Consider the following 17,906-nt stretch of genomic DNA (forward strand, 5'->3'; position numbering starts at 1 on the left):
GTCCAGGGTGCTGAAAGAGTTAAACGATCGGCAGTAACTGTTTCAGCACCCTGGACAGTGACTACCGATTACAATATAGCTAAAGCTATAATAAAAAAAGACGTTCATACTTACCCAGAACTCCCTGCTTCTTCCTCCAGTCCGGCCTCCTGGGATGACGTTACAGCCCATGTGACCACTGCAGCCAATCACTGGCTGCAGCGGTCACATGGACTGCCGCGTCATACAGGGAGGTTGGACTGGATGTCAAGAGAGGGACGCGTCACCAAGACAACGGCCGGGTAAGTATGAAATTATTTTACTTTTATTACGGAAAGGGCTGTCCCTTCTCTCTATCCTGCACTGATAGAGAGAAGGGCTGCCGATTAGTGCGGTGCTATTTTGCAGCCAAAAACGTGCCCGTAAATACGGGTGCAATACGGGTAGAATACGTGTGACCAAGGATTCGTATTTACGCCAGTATTTACGGATGGACAAAAATACGGTCGTGTGCATGAGGCCTAAGGGGTTATTTTTTGCAGGATAAGCTTTAGTTTTTAATTATGACATTTTGGAGTACATGTGATGTTTTGCTAACTTTTTATTTCATTTTTTGTGGGTGATGAGGTGACCAAAAAATAGAGACTCTGGCGTTTACATTTTTATTTTCTTGTGGTGGTCACCGTGCGGGTTAAATAATGATATATTGTAATAGTTCAGACTTTTACGAATGCGGCGATATCAATTATGTCTATTTATTTTTTTACTATTCTCCAGGGGGAAAAGGGGGGTGTTTTTGACCATTTAATTTCTTTTTTACAAAAACTTTATTTTACTAATTTTTACTTTTTTTTTATTTTTATTAGTCCCCCTAGCGGACTTAACCAGCGATCTTAGATCGCTTGTAGATATACCTCAAAACTAATGTATAGCAGTATATAGTGATTCTAACAGGCTTAATAGCAGTGCAAAGATGGCGGACCTGGGGGCCTTCATTAGGCCCCCAGGCAGCCATAGCAACCATTGCCACCCTGCGATCGCATTGCGGGGGGTGCGATGAGCTGTTAGAGGGGGTCTCCCCCTCTTTCTAACGATTTAAATGCCGCGGTCGCTATTGACTGTGGCATTTAAAGAGGCTCTGTCACCAGATTATAAATGCCCTATCTCCTACATAATCTGATCGGCGCTGGAATGTAGATAACAGCAGTGGTTTTTATTTTGAAAAACGATCATTTTTGAGCAAGTTATGAGCAATTTTAGATTTTGTTTCTTAATGCCCAACTGGGTGTGTTTTTACTTTTGACCAAGTGGGTGTTGTAAAGAAGTGTATGAGGCTGACCAATCAGTGACCAATCAGTGTCCTGCACTTCTCATTGTACCAGCCCAGCATGATCCACAGCACAGTGAGATTGTGCAGTGAAAGAAGCTGGGCTGGAACAATGAGAAGTGTATGTCACTGATTGGTCAGCCTCATACACTTCTTTACAACACCCACTTGGTCAAAAGTAAAAACACACCCAGTTGGGCATTAAGAAACAAACTCTAAAATTGCTCATAACTTGCTCAAAAATGATCGTTTTTCAAAAGAAAACTACTGCTTTTATCTACATTCCAGCGCCGATCAGATTATGTAGGAGATAGGGCATTTATAATCTGCTGTCAGAGCCTCTTTAACGAGTGGGATCCCGCTCGTTACTCTGAAGTGTTGGCTGTAACATACAGCCGACGCCCGCTTTGTTTGGATACGTCAAATGTCAGGAAGGAGTTAAAAGTCAATGCAACTAATGGTCCAAGCGATTGTGTACATGTTGTCAATTTAACAATGTATCACATATAGTTACATAGTTAGTACGGCTGAAAAAAGACACATGTCCATCAAGTTCAACCAAGGGACGGGAAAAGGGAAGGAAAAATTTCTACACGTAGGAGCTAATACTTTTTTGTTCTAGGAAATTATCTAACCCTTTTTTAAAGCCATCTACTGTCCCTGCTGTGACCAGCTCCTGCGGTAGGCTATTCCATAGATTTACAGTTCTCACCAGTGGCGTAACTACCGTGGTAGCAGCAGTAGCGGCTGCTACGGGGCCCGGGGCTTGAGGGGGCCCGTGCCGCCAGCCGACACGCCCACCCAAATGCCCGGTGGCGCCGCTAGCAGCCGTTATGGCTGCTACAGCGGTAGCGCCGCTACTGTGGGGCCCGCGCCGCCGAGCCTTACACAGGCCCTCTCATCATGCCTGTAGGTGTCGCTAGCACCGGAGGGGGCCCCAGTGCTAGCGGCAGCCAAATACATGTGTTAGCACTGAATGGCCGGGCATGTTCCGTGCCTGACCATCCAGTGCCTTACAATGACACTGATTGGCTAGCGGCGCGATGACATCATCGCGCCGCTTCCATGCTTGGAAGGTGCTGATTGGCGGGGCAAGTCATTCTGCCCCGCCAATCAGCGTCATTGGAGGACGCTCGTTCAGCTCCTGCAGACATGCTCAGAAGAGAGCATGTCTGCATCGCCAGTGAACAGCGTGGGAACGGGATCATGTGAGTATGGCAATTTATTTATTTTTTTCTTCAAAAATGTGAATGGCATTATCTATAATGGGGGGGTCGTCTTTATGTGGGCTATTATATATAGGGGGGTCTATATGTGGGGCAGTAGCTACAGGGGGGTCTATATGTGGGGGTGTGGGCCACTATATACAGGGGGTTCTATATGTGGGCCATTATATACAGGGGGTTCTATATGTGGGCCATTATATACAGGGGGGGTCTATATGTGGGGTCTATATGTGGGCCACTATATACAGGGGGGGTCTATATGTGGGGCACTAGCTACAGGGGAGGTCTGTATGTGGGGATGTGGGCCACTATCTACAGGGGGGTCTATATGTGGGGCAGTATATGTGAGACACTATACAAGGGTGGGCTATATGTAGAGCACTATCTATAGGGGAGCTATTTTTTAGGGTACTTTCTATAGGGGTGGGCTATGTGTGGGACACTATATACAGGGGTGGGATACCTGTGGGGCACTAGCAACAGGGTGGCTATATGTAGTGCACAGTCTACAGGGGTGGGCTATATGTGGGACACTATATACAGGGGGAGCTATATGTGAGACTATCTACAGAGGTGGGCAATATGTGGAGCACTAACTATAGGGGAAGCTATATGTAGGGCAGCACGGTGGCTCAGTGGTTAGCGCTATTGCCTTGCAGCTCTGGAGTCCATATGTGGGCACAATCTACAGGGGGCTGTGTGTGTGTGTCAGTTATATTTAGATGTGTTGAAAATTGTAACTTTGTTTACAGGTGCAGAAATGTTTTAAAAGTGAGAAGCTGAAGACATCTAAACGGAAAACTGCAGAAATGGGTAATGGCCGGGAGAAATCCATCATAGATGTCTGAACCGGAGGGAGAAGAAAAGAACTAGAATCTGAGATGTCACCGGTGAGTCACTTAATGTAAATGTTTATTCTGCCTCTAATCAGTATTGTAGTCACTGTATGATCTGCAGCGCGATGATGGGTGGTATGATTTTTTCTTGTGAAACCGCATCTCCCAGCATATCCTTACCATTGTTCCGGCCATGCTGGGAGCTGTAGTTTTACACCGTACAAACCTATACGCAGTGGCGTAACTACCGCTATAGAAGCCGTAGCGACTTCTACGGAGCCTGCAGCATGAGGGGTCCCGTGGCACCCGCCGGCACGGCCCCCTCCCATGGCCGCAGGCTCCGCTAGCAGCCGCTATGGCTGCTACAGCGCGACGCCACTGAAGGGGTTGTTCCTACAAAAGACATGCATCCCCTATCCACAGGATAAGGGATACATGTGGGATCGCTGGGACGCCCAGCGATGAGAACGGGGGACCGAAAGTCCCCCCTAAGTTCTCCATGACAAACCTCGGACTTCCGGGGTCTGTGTCGGCAGCTCCGTAGAAATGAATGGAGCGCCGGTCGCGCTTGTGCGCATGCGTGACCAGCGCTCCTTTCATTTTTATTGATCTGCGCAGACGCCAGAAGTCCGAGGTTAGTCATGGAGAACTTCGGGGGACTTTCGGTCCCCCGTTCTCAATGCCAGCGATCGCACATGTATCCCCTATCCTGTGGATAGGGGATGCATGTCTTTTGTAGGACAAACTATAGGCCGTTTGTTTTTGGGGGGGGGGGCTTATATGGTATCTACAGAGGGGGCTGTATGGTGTTATCTACAGGGGGTGTGTATGGCGTTATCGACAGGGGGCTGTGTATGGTGCTATCTATAGGGGGGCGCTGTGTGGTGGAATCTATAGGGAGGCACTATCTACAAGGGGGGGGGGGTTGTGTGATACCCAGCGGAGGGGGGGCCCCAGTCAAAAGTTTGCTATGGGGCCCAGTCATTCCTAGTTACGCCCCTGGTTCTCACAGTAAAGAAGGCTTGTCGCCTCTGCAGCTTGAACCTTTTTTTCTCCGTACGGAGGGAGTGCCCCCTTGTTTTTTGAGGGGGATTTTACAAGGAACAGGATTTCACCATATTTTTTGTATGTGCCATTAATATATTTATATAAGTTAATCATGTCCCCCCTTAGTTGTCTTTTTTCAAGGCTAAATAGGTTTAATTCTTTCAATCTTTCCTCATAACTTAAATTCTCCATGCCCCTAATTAGCTTCGTTGCTCTTCTTTGTATTTTTTCCAACTCCAGGGCATCCTTTCTATGAACTGGAGCCCAGAACTGAACTGCATATTCCAGATGAGGCCTCACTAATGCTTTGTAAAGTGGTAATATTACATCCCTGTCCCGTGAGTCCATGCCTCTTTTAATACGACAATATCCTGCTGGCCTTTGAAGCAGCTGATTGACACTGCATGCTGTTATTGAGTTTATGATTTACAAGTACACCCAGATCCTTCTCAACAAGTGAGTCCGCCAGTGTAGCTCCCCCTAGGACATATGATGCATGCAGGTTGTTGGTACCCAGATGCATAACTTTACATTTATCTACATTAAACTTCATCTGCCAAGTGGACGCCCAAACACTTAGTTTGTTTAAATCTGCCTGCAATTCATGAACATCTTCCATAGACTGAACTATATTACATAGCTTGGTGTCATCTGCAAAAATAGAAATAGTGCTATTAATCCCATCTTCAGGACTGAACCCTGGGGTACATCACTTATAACTGGGGACCATTCAGAGTAGGAATCATTGACCACAACCCTCTGGATACGGTCCTTGAGCCAATTCTGAATCCAATTACAAACTATATTTCCTAAACTTATAGTCCTTAATTTACCCATTCGGCGTCTATGGGGGACAGTGTCAAATGCCTTTGCAAAGTCCAAAAACACTAAATCTACAGCGGCCCCTCTGTCTAGACTTCTGCTCACCTCTTCATAAAAACAGATTAGGTTAGTTTGACAACATCTGTCCTTAGTAAAACCGTGCTGGCTGTCACTTAATGCTATTTATTGTCACATAATCCTGTATATAGTCCCTCAATAGCCCCTCAAACATTTTCCCCACAATGGATGTTAAGCTTACTGGTCTATAATTACCCGGGGAAGACCTAGAGCCCTTTTTGAAAATAGGTACCACATTTGCGCTGCGCCAGTCCCTTGGCACTATACCAGTCACTAGAGATTCTCTGAATATTATGAAAAGGGGGACAGAAATAACTGAACTAAGCTCTTTAAGAATTCTAGGGTGTAACCCATCTGGTCCCGGGGCCTTGTGCACATTTATTTTATTTAATTTAGCTTGGACCATATCTACATTCATCCAATTCAGTATATCAACTGATATAATAACAGCACTGGCACCGGCTACATCAGCTGCTCTTTCTTCTGTTGTATATACAGAGCTAAAGAACCCATTTAGTAACTCTGCCTTCTCTTGATCCCCTGTGATCAACTCCCCATTACCATTATCTAGGGGTCCTACATGTTCAGACCTTGGCTTTTTAGCATTTATATACTTGAAGAATTTTTTGGGATTTGTTTTACTATCCTTGGCCACCTGCCTTTCATTTTGTATTTTTGCTAATTTTATTACATTTTTACAGATTTTATTAAGCTCTTTATATTTTACAAAGGCTACAGCTGTACCCTCAGATTTGTATTTTTTAAATGCCCTTTTTTTGTCGTGTATTGCCCCTTTCACAGAAGGTGTAAGCCATGTGGGTTTTAATTTGAGTCGTTAATACTTGTTACCTATAGGAATAAATTTTGCACTATAATAACTCAAAGTAGATGTGAAAATCTCCCATTTATCATTTGTTCCGTTATTTGACATTAGTTCATCCCAGTCCATATCCTGAATTGCAGCCCTCATCCTGGGGAAATTGGCTTTCTTAAAATTAAATGTTTTTGCCCTCCCAGCCTGCATTTGTTTTTTACAGTATAGGTAAAATGTAACTATATTATGATCACTGTTACCTAGGTTTTCACGAACATTGACATTCCCAACAAGATCTGCATTATTAGAAATGACCAGATCCAACAGAGCTTCACCTCTAGTCGGGTCTTCCACAAACTGGCCCATAAAATTTTCCTGCAACAGGTTGAGGAAATGTCTCCCCTTTGCAGTTGAAGCCGAACCATGACACCAATTAATATCTCGGAAATTAAAATCTCCCATTATCAGTACAGTACCCGCCTGTGCAGCCAGCTCCCTCTGTTTATATAGCTGAACTTCCATCTCCTCAGTTATATTGGGGGGTCTATAGATTACACCAAAAGTAATATTTTCAGTGTTTACCTCCCTTTCTAGTTCCACCCACAAGGTTTCAACCTCCTCACAGTAATCACCCACTATTGTCTCTTTCACACTCGCCTTCATATCACTTCTCACATACAGACATACACCACCGCCTTTCCTATTTGTCCTGTCTTAACGAAAAAGTGTAAAACCCTGTAGATTTACAGCCCAGTCATGTGAAGAGTCCAGCCATGTTTCAGCAACACCAACTATATCTATATTTTCTTCCAGTATCAAGGCCTCCAGCTCCCCCATTTTGCTTGCTAGACTTCTGGCATTTGTGAACATACACTTTAACTTGCCTGTCTTTCACTTTTATTATCAGAAATGTGATTTGACATTAATCGGGCCTTTTTATTTACACTGATGTTTTGTAACGAAAGGATCTCCTTATCTTGTTGTCTAGTCCTCTCCCCACATTCTGTTTCTCCCCCCACCAATATAGTCTGACCCCTCTCTAACCTGGCTACCCCTTTTTTTTTCTACATTGACCTCCCTCCTCAGCCCTAGTTTAAATACTCCGCCACCCCAGCTAGAATTCTCTGCCCCAGCACAGCGGACCCCCTTCCATTTAGGTGCAAATCATCTGCAGAATACAGTTTGTACCCCAATGAAAAGTCAGCCTAGTGCTCTAGGAACCCAAATCCTTCTCCTCTACACCAAGACTTCAGCCATGCATTTAACTCCCTGAGATCACGCTCATTGTAAAGTCTATATGATGTATCAAAGCCACACACCAAGATGGGACATGTCACTTTTTTTTCACGTGAGTGTTTTTTTCTGCTCGCGGCATAAATACGCCTCCACCTCCCATTGAATTTAAAGGGAGGCAATTTTGGGCGTCTTTTGCTGCGGTTTCCGCTGCAAATAATGTGTCCTAAAACTCCATGTGAGCAGGGCCTTAAAGTTTAACCCCTTCCCGCTCCTGGACGTACTATTAGGTCATGGTAGCAGCGTCTTTCGCGCTCCATGACCTAATAGTACGTAACGGCTGTTTCGGCTGTCCTCCCGACACATAGAGGAGCTGTCACAGCTGCTGTCTCGTACAGCATTTGCCTCAGCTCCTACAGCGGGGACCGATCGCTGTGTCCCTGCTGATTAACCCCTTAAAAGCCGCTTTCAATAGGGATCGCGGATTTTTAGGGGTTAAGCTGCCATCGCCGGCCTGCTACAAGATAGCGGCCGGCGATGGTGACTATGGCAACTAGACGCCTAACAATGGCGTCCGGCTATGCCATGGACTGAAGCGTAGTGGGTCCTGACAAAGTCAGGACCCACTATGCTTGCTGTCAGTGAGTAGCTGACAGCTCTAATACACTGCACTACGCATGTAGTGCAGTGTATTAGAATAGCAATCAGGGCCTCCTGCCCTCAAGTCCCCTAATGGGACAAAGTAATAAAGTAAAAAAAAGATGTGTAAAAATAAGAAAAGAAAAGTTTTAAATGATAAAAGTAAAAGTCCCCCTTTTCCCCTTATCAGTCCTTTATTATTAATAAAAATATATAAACAAACTATACATAATTGGTATCGCCACGTCCGTAACGGCCTGAACTACAAAATTATTTCGTTATTTATCCCGCGCGGTGAACGCCGTAAAAAAAAATAATAATAAACCGTAACAGATTCACAATTGTAAAAAAAATAGAATAAAAAAAACAGTAGTAGAATTGCTGTTTGTTAGTCACCGTGCCACTTAAAAATGGAATAAATACTGATCAAAAAGCCGCATGCACCCTAAGAAAACTACAATGGATTCCTCAAGGGGTCTAGTTTCCAAAATGGGGTCACTTTTGTGGCGTTTCCACTGTTTTGGCACCACAAGACCTCTTCAAACCGGACATGGTGCCTAATAAAAAGGAGGCCTCAACATCCACTAGGTGCTCCTTTGCTTCGGAGGCCGGTGCTTCAGTCCATTACCGCACTAGCGCCACATGTGGGATATTTCTCAAAACTGCAGAATCTGGCCAATAAATATTAAGTTGCGTTTCTCTGGTAAAACCTTTTGTTATAGAAAAAAAATGGTATAAAAAGGAATTTTTGACAAAAATAAACATGTAAATTTCACCTCTACTTTGCTCTAAATTCCTGTGAAACACCTAAAGAGTTCAAACTTTCTAAATGCTGTTGTGAATACTTTGAGGGGTCTAGTTTCTAAAATGGTGTGTTTGATAGGGGTGTCTAAAATATGGGCCCCTCAAAGCAGCTTCAGAACTGAACTGTAACCTAAAAAAAATAAATAAATTAGGCAATACTTCGCTAATTACATTATACTGATAATGAGCTGTGCCCACCCTGAGATGACCCCACTTTTGATTGTCTAAACGGAGACCCCTATTAGACCGTTTCAGTGCCTGGTTTTCTCAAGCATACACCCCGAGAAGTGTGTTTCTATTGAGTCCTTGGTACATTTTAAAGGGAGGCTTCAATTCCGCCAGTAGCTGCCGAGTAAGAGGGCAAGGTATGGGGTGAAGATGTATAAGCTCTGCGAGAGTGCATCAGGGTATACGTACAAATTTAGGATATATGAAGGGAAGGATACCAGTGTTTAGCCCCCAGAATGCCCCCTTAGGCCTCATGCACGTGACTGTAGCCATGTGCAAGGCTGTGATTTTCGGCTGGGCCGGCTGTGTACTGTCAGCCGCGAGCCGCCCGCTAATTGCGGGACATGCACATGGCCGCGGCCATTATTTTCAGTGAGCCTCGACCGCAGAAGACAGCCGTAAAAAGACAGGTCCGTTCTTTCTGCGCTGCGGGCTCCCGGGCCATGCACGGACCGTAAAAACTACGGTCGTGTGCATGGCCCCATAGAAATGAATGGGGCCGAAATTCTCCCATGTATTTTCGGGGGAATTGCGGCCGCAAAAGCATGTTCATGTGCATGAGGCCTTACTGGGAGTTAATGCAAAAATAGTGTGGGATTTGGTGCAGCCACTTCTGGACCAGGGTTACCACCTCTACCTGGATAATTTTTATACCAGCGTCCCACTCTTCAAGTGCCTTGCTTCCAGAAGTCCGGAGGCATGTGGCACTGCTAGAAGAAATACGAGAGGCCTCCTTAAGACTCTGCTTGGGCAAACACTCCGGAGGGGTGAGCAGGGCACAATCTAGCAGCAACATATTGTGTGTCACGTACAAGAGATGCCACACCAGTACCCATGTACCAGTACTGAGACCCCCAAACCAGACTGCATCCTGGACTACAATAGGTACATGGGAGGGATGGACTTGTCAGATCAAGTCCTGAAACCCTACAGCGCCATGCGGTGTGGTATAAGAAGCTGGCTGTGCACATCATACCGATGGCATTGTACAATGCGTACGTGCTACGTCGATGTACAGGCCAGAGGGGAACATTCCTGGAATTTCAAGAGGTGGTTATCAAGAAACTAATTTTAGGGACCAAGAAGGGAGGGCACCCAGTACTTCTGGCAGCGAGGCCACTCGCATCGTACCATGGCAACACTTTCCAGGAGAAGTTCCCCAAACTGGCAAGAAGGGAAAAAGTCAAAAGAGGTGCAAAGTCTGCTATAAGAGGGGGATAAGGGAGGACACAATATATCAGTGACACGTGTTCTGAAAAACCAGGGCTCTGTATGAAAGTGTTTTAAAATTTATCATACAGCCCTTGATTTTTAATCTACCCCAGTTTTACTTACCCTGTGCACTCCGCACAGCTTTTCCCCCTCTCGTCTTTCCGTTCTGATCCCTGCTGTGTGCCCAGGCAGCAGATAACAGCCACTTTGAGGGTATTGCTGTACCCAGGAGAACCCACATTACAGTTTGTCTCCGGTCAAAATGCTCACTACAACTCTAGATGAATGCCTTAAGGATGTAGTTTTTAAAACGGGGTCACTTCTTGGGGATTTCAACTGTACTGGTACCTCAGGGGCTTCTGCATACATGACTTGGCACCAGAAAATCCCCAGTTGGCCATATGGTGGTCCTTTCCTTCTGAGCCCTCCCATGGGCTCAAACGGCAGTTTATCACAACAATTGGGGTATTGCCGCACTCAGGACAAATTGGGCAACAAAATTTTTTTTTTTTAATTTCTTGTGAAAATAAAAAATTTTGAGCTATAACTACATATTATTGGAAATGTATTATTATTTTCTTTTAATTCCCAGCCCAATTCAAATAAGTTCTGTGAAGAAACTATGGGGTCTAAATGGTCACATTAACCATGAATGAATTCTTTGAGGGGTGTAGTTTCTAAAATGGGGTCACTTCTGGTGGGTTTCCATTGCTTTGATACCTCTGGGGCTCTGCAAATGCGACATGGCACCCGAAAACCAATCTAGCAAAATCTGCACTCCAAAGAACACACAGCACTCCTTCCCTTCTGAGCTCTCCCATGGGCCCAAACGTCAGTTTATCGCCACAAATGGGGTATTGCTGCACTCAGGAGAAATTGGGCAACAAAATGGGGTATTTTGTTCCCTGTGAAAATAAGACATTTTGATCAAAAATGACAGCATATTGGAAAAAATGTCATTTTTTTTTAATTTCACAGCCCAATTCAAACACGTGCTGTGTAAAAACTGTGGGGATCAAAATGGTAACAACCATAAATTAATTCCTTGAGGGGTGTAGTTTTTTAAATGGGGGATTCCTACTGTTTTGGCACCTCAACACCTCTTCAAACCTGGCATGCTGCCTAAAATATATTCTAATAAAAAAGAGGCCTCAAAATGCACTTGGTGCTTCTTTGCTTCTGGGGCTTGTGTTTTATTCCACGAGCGCACGAGACACATGTGGGACATTTCTAAAAACTGCAGAATCTGGACAATACATATTTAGTAGTGTTTCTCTGGTAAAACCTTCTGTGTTACAGAAAAAAATTGAATACAATTAATAATCAGGAAGAAAAATTAAATTTGCAAATTTCACCTCTACTTTGCTCTAATTTCTGTGAAATGCCGGAAGGGTTAAACTTTCTAAATGCTGTTTTGAATACTTTGAGGAGTCTAGTTTTGAAAATGGGGTGTTTTATGGGGGTTTCTGATGCATAGGCCCCTCAAAGCCACTCGGAACCGAACAGGTACCTTAACCCCATAGTGACCAACAATACGCCTTTTCACGTTCGTCACTAAGGGGCCTTGGGCTAGGCTGACGCCTTTTCACGTGAGCCTAGTCTAAGTCCTGCACGGGTCACCCGTGCAGGCTGTAGCCGGGTCTCAGCTGTCTGATGTAGGGATGCACGATGCATCGAAACTTTGATACTGTGCATCCCTAAACGGCTCGATACCGCCATTTCCTGTATTTCGATACTTCGCTGCGCAGCCGCACAGCTCAGTATAGTAATACATGAATGTATGAGAGCGGGGCTGTGGCTGTGTAGTACAGTCATTGCCCCGCTCCTGAGTACTGACAAGTGCACGCCGTCAGGATGATGCGATGCGGCCAGCGCTGCACTAATGAGCGGCGGCACTGAAGACAGAACATGGCGGGCGCACTGCACCCCCATGTTCTTTCTTCAGTGCCTGAACTGCCGCTCATTAGTGTAGCGCCGGCCGCATCACCTCATTCTGACCGCGCGCGCACTTCCTGTCAGGAGCGGGGCAATGACTGTATTACACAGCCGCAGCCCTGCTCTATAACGGCGGAGATCAGAGAAACCTCATCTCCGCCGCTATTCCCCCTGAATGCTGCGATCACAGCTGACTGCAACATTCAGGAGAAAATGAGAAGGGGGGGATGCCCCTGGATCGCGTCACAGGGAATTCCTGTGACGCGATCGAGGGACATACCATATATGGGCAGACAGCTCAGGGTCTATTGACGGACCCCAGGGCGGTCTTACCATATTTCTTGTTAGGGCATACTTGGGTATGTCCTAACAGCCTGTGTGCTATCCGTCCATAGGCTAATGTACTGCCACATATCTGATTTATGTCAGTACATTAAAGTTTAAAAATAAAGTAAAAACAAAGTATTGTTAAATTTAAAAAAAATACACATACGCCTTTTTTACAATAAACATTAAAATAAGTCTCAATACATAAAATATACACATTCAGTAATGGCGCGCACAACAATTTTTTTGCATCATTTATGTGTACGCTGTAAAAAAAATGAAATAAACACTGCTTTCTATCACTTATTAACGTGAGGCGCGAGGTGCGATGAATTTAACCTCCATTTTCCTCACATTAATAGTAATTAACCCCATCATGTACCTCACACATTAACCCATTATGACTGAGAAACAGGATGGGATTAATTACTATTAATGTGAAGCGCATTCAAAATTAATCATCACACATCGCGCCTCACATCAGAAAACAGAAAAAACATATTTTTTTTTATTACTATTGGCAAAGTATCGAAATCGCAATACTACACGAAGTATCGGTTTCGAAGTCCAAATTCTGGTATCGTGACATCCCTAGTCTGATGACAGCTGGGCTCTTGCTCCAACACCCGTTAAATGCCGCCGTCAATAGCGACCGCGGCATTTAACTTGTTTACAGAGGGAGTGAGCTCCCTCTGTCACCCATCGGCGGCCCACAAATGCAATCGCGGGTCTCCGATGGGGTGTCATGGCAAAGGGGGCTTGATAAAAGCCCCCAGGTCTACCCTGGACATATGCCTATTAGGACGCGCCGGAGGCACAAAAAATAAAAAAACAAGCCCAAAAAATCACTACATTGATGGAAAAATAAAAGTGACGGCTCTTGAAAAGCAACGATGCAAAAACAAATCATGTTAGTTCAAAAGTGTTTTTATTGTGCAAAAGTCGTAAAACATAAAAAACCTCTACTTATGTGGTATCGCCGTAATTATATCGACCCATAGAATAAAGGTAACATGTTATTTACGCCGCACAGTGAACGGTGTCAATTTAAAAACGCATAGAACCATGGTGGAATTTCAGGTTTTTTTTTATAATCCCCCCCCCCCAAAAAGTTAATAAAAGTTAATAAAAAAATTATATGTACCCTAAAATGGTGCTATTAAAGAGTACAACTAATCCCACAAAAAACAAGTCCTCATACAGCTATGTAGACGAAAAAATAAAAAGTTCTAGCTCTTTGAATACGACTATAGAAAAACTAATAAAATAGCTTGGTCATTAGGGCCTAAAATGGGCTGGTCACTAAGGGGTTAAAAAAAGGCTTTTGAAATTTTTTAAAAAATATGAGAAATTGCTGTTTATATTCTAAGCCTTGTAACGTCCAAGAAAAATAAAATAATGTTCAAAAAAACGATGCCAATCTAAAGTAGACATATGGTAAATGTGAACTAGTAACTATTTTGGGTGGTATAACCATCTGTTTTACAAGCAGATGCATTTAAATTCTGAAAAAGGCTATTTTTTTTTAATAAATTCTCTAAATTTTGCCATTTTTCACCTATAAATACTGAATATATCGTCCAAATTTTACCACTAACATAAAGCCCAATGTGTCATGAGAAAACAATCTCAGAATCGCTTGGATAGGTTTAAGCATTCCGACGTTATTACCACATAAAGTGAAATGTCAGATTTGAAAAATGGGCTCTGAGCCTTAAGGCCCCAACTAGGCTGCGTCCCTATAAGGGGTTAAAAATAATAAAGTATTTTTAAATAAACCTTTTTTTAAAACAATACACCCGTTTTTACAATAAACCATAAAATAAGTCTCAATACATAAAATATACACACATTAGGTATTGTCGTGACCGTAATAACCTTCACAATAAATTTATAGCATCATTTATAATATGTACACTGAAAATATAAAAACTGCTTTCCTTCACTTATTAATGTGAATCACGTGGTGTTATAAATTTTATACCTCCATGTGCCTCATTAATAGTAATTAACCCCATGTACCTCACACATTAACCCAATGTGTTGTCCATTGACTAAGGGGTTAATTACTATTAATTTGAGGCACATGGAGGTTCAAAATTATCCAAACCATGTGCCTCAAGTCTAACTGGAAAATGTTTTTTTGTTTTGTTTTTTATTGTTGGCAAAGTTTCATTTTGTTATAGAGAATCGCAGTACTACACACAGTGTCAGTATCGAAGTCCAAATTCTGGTATCGTGACAACCCTAATGTAATGTGTACGGTCTTCAATTGTATCTATGTCCTTAGGAAGATACAACTGAAAGTGCAGGTGAAGCAAGGGAACCATTCATTCCCTTCCTCCTCATTCGGCACTTTCTGGTGGCACAGGCGGTGCGATGACGTTCTCGCCGCCTGACATCGTTTCGCCGGAGCAGGCCTGATCAGAAAGACCAGGCGTGCATCACCGGAAAATGTATTGCTGAGCCCTGCCAGCTTTAGTAACTCCTAGTGCTTGAATGCCTATGTGGCCGGTTATTTACGTTCATTGGCCTACTTTTAACCCCTTCCCTCTTTAGCCACTTTTGACCTTCCTGACCGAGCCTCATTTTTCAAATCTGACATGTTTCACTTTTTGTGGTAATAACTTCGGAATGCTTTCACCTATCCAAGCGATTCTGAGATTGTTTTCTCGTGACACATTGGACTTTAAGTTACTGGCAAAATTTGCTCGATATGTTCAGTATTTAATTGTGAAAAACACAAAAATTTAGTGTAAAATTAGCATTTTTCTAAATTTAAATGTATCTGCTTGTAAGACAGGCAGTTATACCACACAAAATGTTTGCTTATTAACATCCCCCATATGTCTACTTTAGATTGGTATCGTTTTTTGAACATCCTTTTATTTTTCTATGACATCACAAGGCTTAGAACTTTAGCAGCAATTTCTCACATTTTCAAGAAAATTTCAAAAGGCCATTTTTACAGGGGCCAGTTCAGTTGTGAAGTGGCTTTGAGGGCCTTATATATTAGAAACCCCCAATAAGTCACCCCATTTTAAAAACTTCACCCCTCAAAGTATTCAAAACAGTATTTAGAAAATGTCTTAACCCTTTACACATTTCAGAGGAATTAAAGTAAATTAGAGGAGAAATTTACAAATGTCATATTTTTTTGCAGAAATAAATTTTTAATACAATTTTTTTTATAACACAGAAGGTTTTACCAGAGAAATGCAACTCAATATTTGTTGCCCAGTTTCTGCAGTTTTAGGGAATATCCCACATGTGGCTCTAGTGTGCTACTGGACTGAAGCACCGGCCTCAGAAGCAAAGGAGCACCTAGTGGATTTTGGGGCCTTATTTTTGTTAGAATAAATTTTAGGCATCATGTCAGGTTTGAAGGGCTCTTGCGGTGCCAAAACAGTCAAAATCCCCCAAAAGTGACCCCATCTGGGAAACTACACACCTCAAGGAAATTATCTAGGGGTACAGTGAGCATTTTGACCGCACAGGTTTTTTACAGAAATTATTGGAAGTAGGCCATGAAAATTAAAATCAACATTTTTTCAAAGAAAATGTAGGTTTAGCTATTTTTTTTCTCATTTCCACAAGGACTAAAGGAGAAAAAGCACAATAAAATTTGTAAAGCAATTTCTCCCGAGTAAAACAATACCCCACATGTGGTAATAAACGGCTGTTTGGAGACACGGCGAGGCTGAGAAGGGAAAGAGCGCTATTTGGCTTTTGGAGCTCAAGTTTAGCAGGAATGGTTTGCGGAGGCCATGTCACATTTACAAAGCCCATGAGGGGACAAAACAGTGGAAACCCCCCACAAGTGACCCCATTTTGGAAACTACATCCATTGAGGAAATTATCTAGGGGTATAGTGAGCGTTTTGTCCCAACAGGTTTTTTGCATAAATTATTGGAAGTAGGCCCTGAAAATGACACTCTAAATTTTTTCAAAGAAAATGTAGGTTTAGCTAATTTTTTCTCATTTCCACAAGGACTGAAGGAGAAAAAGCACCGTAAAATTTGTAAAGCAATTTCTCCCGAGTAAAACGATACCCCACATGTGGTAATAAACGGCTGTTTGGACACACGACAGGGCTTCGAAGGGATGGAGTGCCATTTGGCTTTTGGAGATCACATTTAGCAGGAATGGTTTGCGGAGGCCATGTCACATTTACGAAGTCCCGGAGGAGACAAAACAGTGGAAACCCCCCACAAGTAACCCCATTTTGGAGACTACACCCATTGAGGAAATTATCTAGGGGTATAGTGAGCAAATTGACCCCACAGTTTTTTTGCAGAAATTATTGGAAGTAGGCCCTGAAAATAAAAATCTACATTTTTTCAAAGAAAATGTAGATTTAGCTTATTTTTTCTCATTTCCACAAGGACTGAAGGAGAAAAGGCACCACAAAATTTGTAACGCAATTTCTCCCGAGTAAAACAATACCCCACATGTGGTAATAAACGGCTGTTTGAAGACACGGCGTGGCTTAGAAGGGAAAGAGCGCTATTTGGCTTTTGGAGATCACATTGAGCAGGAATGGTTTGCGGAGGTCATGTCACATTTACAAAGCCCCTGACGGGAAAAAACAATGTAAACGCCCAAAAAGTGACACCATTTAGGAAACTACACCTCTTGAGGAATTCATCTAGGGGTGTAGTGAGCATTTTGACCCCACAGATGTTTCATAGAATTTATTAGAATTGGGCAGTGAAAATAAAAACAATCCTTTTTCTTCAATAAGAAGTAGCTTTAGCTCAAATTTTTTCATTTTCGCAACAAATAAAGGAAAAAAAGAACATTTGTAAAGCAATTTCTCCCGAGTACGACAATACCCCATATGTGGTCATAAACTGCTGTTTGGGCACACGGCAGGGCTCAGAAGGGAAGGACCGCCATTTGGAGTGCAGATGTTGCTGTATTGGTTTCTGGGCGCCTGTGGGCCCAAAACAGTGGTAACCCCCCAGAAGTGACCCCATTTTGGAAACTACACCCCTCAATGCATTTACCTAGTCTAAACTAGCTCATGAGTTTCTCAATGGACAACTGGGTGTTTTTTTTAATTTTTACCAACTGGGTGTTGTACAGAGGAGTGTATGAGGCTGACCAATCAGTGACTAATCAGTGTCCTACACTTCTCATTGTTCCAGCCCAGCATGATCCACAGCACAGTGTGATTGTGCAGTGAAAAAAGCTGGGCTGGAACAATGAGAAGTGTATGACGCTGATTAGTCACTGATTGGTCAGCGTCATACTCAACTGTACAACACCCAGTTGGTAAAAAGTAAAAACACGCCCAGTTGTCCATTGAGAAGCTCATTAGCATAAATCTAAACTAGCTCAACTTGCTAAAAAAATGATCGTTTTCAAAATAAAAACCACAGCTGTTATCTACATTG

The 17,906-nt window shown here is 43.1% G+C and overlaps 1 long non-coding RNA gene across 2 annotated transcripts in view; it reads left to right on the plus strand.

Moving 5' to 3' along the window:
- LOC142652864 (uncharacterized) overlaps positions 1–17,906 on the plus strand; it is a 45,510-nt gene that overhangs the window by 2,108 nt on the left and 25,496 nt on the right. The window contains exon 2 of one of the 2 annotated variants that reach the window (XR_012847962.1): positions 3,285–3,422. The exons of the other annotated variant lie outside the window; for it this stretch is intronic. This is a non-coding gene — a long non-coding RNA (uncharacterized LOC142652864). The remainder of the gene's footprint in view (positions 1–3,284; positions 3,423–17,906) is intronic. 2 annotated transcript variants of the gene reach the window in all.

Source organism: Rhinoderma darwinii, chromosome 5 (genome assembly GCF_050947455.1).
Source record: "Rhinoderma darwinii isolate aRhiDar2 chromosome 5, aRhiDar2.hap1, whole genome shotgun sequence".
NCBI lineage: Eukaryota > Metazoa > Chordata > Amphibia > Anura > Rhinodermatidae > Rhinoderma > Rhinoderma darwinii.